Below are 4,708 nucleotides of genomic sequence, written 5' to 3' on the forward strand. Positions count from 1 at the left end.
TTAATTGGAGTATAATTGCTTTACAATGGTGTGTTAGTTTCTGCTATATAACAAAGTGAACCAGCTATACATATACATATATCCCCATAGCTCCTCCCTCTTGCGTCTCCCTCCCACCCTCCCTATCCCACCCCTCTAGGTGGATACAAAGCACCGAGCTGATCTCCTTGTGCTATGCGGCTGCTTCCCACTAGCTATCCATTTTACATTTGGTAGTGTATTATTTCTCTGCGTTTTTTTTTTGGCTGCGTTGGGTCTTCGTTGCTGTATGCGGGCTTTCTCTAGTTGCGACGAGCAGGGGCTACTCTTCGTTGTGGTGCACGGGCTTCTCATTGCAGTGGCTCCTCTTGTTGCAGAGCACAGGCTCTAGGAGCTCAGGCTTCAGTAGTTGTGGCTCACAGGCTCTACAGCGCAGGCTCAGTAGTTGTGGTGCATGGGCTTAGTTGCTCCGCAGCATGTGGGATCTTCCCGGACCAGGGCTCAAACCCGTGTTCCCTGCGTTGGCAGGTGGATTCCTAACCACTGTGCCACCAGGGAAGCCCTCTGCATTATTTTTAAAGTTCCTCTTCTAAGGCTTAGAATATCTATCCTTAACCTTTCATAGCCTACTTAGAGTTCATATTGAATCTCTTCAGACAGAAGGACCATCACCCTTTACGCTATAGTTGTAATATACACATTACACCTAAATACATCATAAATCCCACAACACAATGTTCTAAAATTGGCTTTTAACAATCAGAGGCATTTTTTAAAAATTAAAAGGGAAAAAAGTCTTCTATATTTATGCAGCAATTTACGATTTCTGAAACTCTCCATTCTTTCCTGAAGATCTGAATTTCCTCTGGTGTCATTTCCCCTCAGCTTTCTTCTGGCAATCTAAGAATCTTGTTTCTCTGCTTTCAGGACTCTACAGTTCATGGGAAGCCCATTGCCATTCAAATTATTGTTCCCCTGTATATGATGTCACTTTTTTTCTGAATGCTTTCAAGATTTTCTTGCTATCATTGGTTTTCAGCATTTTGACTATGATAAGCCGATGCAGTTTTCTTTATATTTACACTGTTCAGGGTTTGCTGAGCTTCCCGAATCTTAACCAAATGTGGTTAACCAAATCTACAGTTTGGGGGTATTATTTCTTCAAATATTTACTATCCTATCTCTTTCTCTCCTCTCCTTTCGAGACTTCAGTAACATGTTCTATCTTTTGATATGGTCCACAGGTCCCTGAGGCTCTGTTCACTTCTTTTTTTCCAACTTTTTTTTCCCTCTCTTCAGATTTGATCATTTCTGTTGATCTACCTTCAAGTATAGAGACTCTTTCCTATCATCTCTCTTCCACTCTTAATCTCATCCATGAAATTTATTTCAGATATTGTATTTTTCAATTTGAAAATTTCCATTTGGTTCTTTTCATATTTTCTATTTCTCTGCTGAAATTTCCTACCTTTTCATTCATTACAAGTATATTTTACTTTAACTCAACAAGCACAGTTATAATAGCTGCATTAAAGTCCTTGTCTGATCATTTCAACATATGGCTCATCTCAAGGTTGCCCTCTGTTGTCTTTTCCCTCCAGAATGGGTCACATGGGCTTCCCTGGTGGCGCAGTGTTTGAGAGTCCGCCTGCCGATGCAGGGGACACGGGTTCGTGCCCCGGTCCGGGAAGATCCCACAGGCTGTGGAGCGGCTGGGCCTGTGAGCTATGGCCGCTGAGCCTGCACGTCCGGAGCCTGTGCTCCGCAACGGGAGAGGCCACAACAGTGAGAGGCCCGCATACCGCAAAAACAAAAACAGAAGGGCTCACGTTTTCCATGTTCTTCACATGTTGAATAATTTTAACTGTATCCTTTACATCGTGAACGTTACGTTTTGAAGACTCTAGATTCCGTTATATCCCTCTGTGGCAAGCAGAATAATGGCCCTCTCAAAGATGACAACATCCAAACTTCTGGAACCTGTGAATATGTTATATTACACAGCAAAAGGGAATTAAGGCTGCAGATGGAATTACAGTTGCAAACTGGATGACCTTAAAATAGGAAGATTATACTGGATTATCCAGGTGGGCCCAATGTATCACAGGGGTCCTTAATAGTGAAAGAGGGTAGCAGAAAGAAAAGCCAGAGTCAAAGTGATCAATACAAGAAGGATTCAACCCAATGTTTCTGGCTTTGAAAATGTAGGAAGGGGACCATGAGTCAAGGAACATGGGCATTTATACAGAAGGTGGAAAAGGCAAGGAAACAGAATCTCCCATAGAGCCTCCAGGAGGAACGCGGTCCTGTCAACACTTTTATTTTAGCTCAGTGAAACCCATTTCAGACTTCTGACCCAGAATCGTAAAAGAATAAATTTGTGTTTTTCTAAGCCCCTAAATTTGTGGAAATTTCCTACAGCAGGTACAAGGAACTAAGGCATCCTCCAAAAATGTTCATGTTTTCATTTTAGCAAGCAATTAAATTGGTTGGACCCAAACTACAAACTCTCTCTCTCACATGAGGTAGACGGCAGCTCAGATCTCAGTTCAATTCTCTCTCTTTTTTTTTTTTTTTGCTTTCCTCAGCTGAACAGTTCATGAATTCATGCTTTAATGACCAGCCAGAGACTTGGGCAGAGTCAACACTAGAATTCAGGCTCTCTTCTTTACAGTATTCCCTCCTGACTTTCTGAGACAGAGACTAAGTAAATGGCATCACCCAAGTCTTCATGCCAAAAAGTTGGGAGAGTTCCCTCTCCTGTGCCCTTCACATCTAATCAATCATGAAGTCCACTTCCAAAATAGATCTGCATCTATCCCTTTCCATCTCTTCTTTCATGCCTAAAACACCAACTTCTCTCATCAGGATTACACCAGGGTTGACTTATCCAGTAGGCACAGCAGGCACAATGCCTGGGCCCCACCATACTTTAAGGGGCCCACAAAAACATTTTAGTTTATTTTTAAATTATAAGAAAAAAATAGGAACTTCCCTGGTGGTCCAGTGGTTAAGACTACATGCTCCCAATGTAGGGGGCCCGGGTTCGATCCCTGGTCGGGGAACTAGATCCCGCATGCCGCAACTAAAAAAAATTAAAAAAAAAAAGATGCCGCACACAGCAATGAAGATTCCGCATGTTGCAACTAAGACCCGGTGCAGCCAAAAAAATATAATAATAAAAATAAATAAATACTTTTTAAAAAAAGAAAAAAAGAAATGTTTAGGTCAAAGAAAATGTATAATATTAATATATTGGTCTTTATACCAGGACAATCATAAAATATAATTTTTAATACTGTTTTTTGGAGAAAAGGGCCTATGAAGGCAAAAGTACCTAGAGTCCATGAAAAGTCATTATGAGGTCCTGGCAGCAAGAACCTTTTAACTGGTCTTTCTCTTCCATGAGTGCATGTGTATAATCCACTCTCCATTCACTAAACTGAGTAATCTTGTTGTCCTTGCTTAAAGTATGATTTCTATACAGTAAGGTGCACAACCCTTAAGTGTACAACCTGAGGTACATAAATATACACTTATGTAACCACCACCCACATCAAAATACTAAATAATCCTTTTCCAAATTTTATTCAAGTCATGACATTCCCTTGCATAAAATCTTTCCATGCTTTCCCAATCCACTTGGAATAGAATCCAAACTCCTAAACCTGGTTCACAGAGCCTCACATGATCCAACCCCTACCTATTTCTCAAACCTCATCTTGTACGACTCTCCCACCTCCCTCACCAAACTCCAGCTACCAGCTTTTAAATTCCTCCACTTGCCAACATGTTCCTGCCCTGGAGCATTTGATCTGGTAGTGCACCCTCTACCTTCTGCTGAAGCTCTTCACGGGTCTGGCTCTTTGTAATTCAGATCTCAGTTTACATGTCACTTCCTCAGAGGACTTCCCTGACCATGCAATCTAAAGTTGCACAAAATCACTTTTATTAAGTCACCTTAATTACCTGCAGAGTGCTTATCATTTCTAATATTTTATTTATTCACTGCTTATTGTCTCACTGAACTGTAACATCCTTTGGAGCAGTTTTGTTCTCCATTGTACCCAAAACGCCAACAACAGTGCCTGACACATGGTAAGCGCTCAATGAAAATTTTCACTGAATTAACTACTATCTATGATAAAAATATAGCATTAGCTAGAGGAAGCATGGATGGCACTCGTTTGTGAAATCCTAAGGGCCTGAGTTTGACTTAATTTAGTCAGTAAAATGAAGGCTTAAAAGAGGTAAAAGCCCGTGGCAAGTAAGTGTTCAATATTTGTTACTTATTCCTTCTAAACATGCCCAATTAAAACCATCCTTAAGCAGAATACTGGGTTTGTTTTGCTTTAACAAAAAGCGATTTACAAAGAAACTCAAAATCTTCCCTTTCAGGAAACCAATTGTGGCACGCCCATTCTGAGTTCCAGCCAGCTGCCATTCGGTGCCAGAGAGGTGGAACCTGCAAGCACGGCCCCGCCCCTTCCGCACCGCCCGGAAGTCTGAGGATCAGGAGACCCCGCCCCGGGCTCAGACCCTGCCCCCCGTCCGCGCGTAGCCCTACGTAAAGCGGGGTTTCGCGACAGCCCGGGCCCCACCCCTTTGGCCACATGTCGCGCAGGTCTTCCCGTCGAACGCCGCGCCACCTCCTCGCGCTGCTTTACGAACCCAGAGCAGTGCCGCCCCGCCTCCTGTGTCCCTTCTGGCCTCCCCGCCCCCTCCCAGT

This window comes from Monodon monoceros, unplaced genomic scaffold (assembly GCF_005190385.1).
Source record: "Monodon monoceros isolate NGI ecotype Baffin Bay Population unplaced genomic scaffold, NGI_Narwhal_1 Super_Scaffold_6, whole genome shotgun sequence".
NCBI classification, from domain to species: domain Eukaryota; kingdom Metazoa; phylum Chordata; class Mammalia; order Artiodactyla; family Monodontidae; genus Monodon; species Monodon monoceros.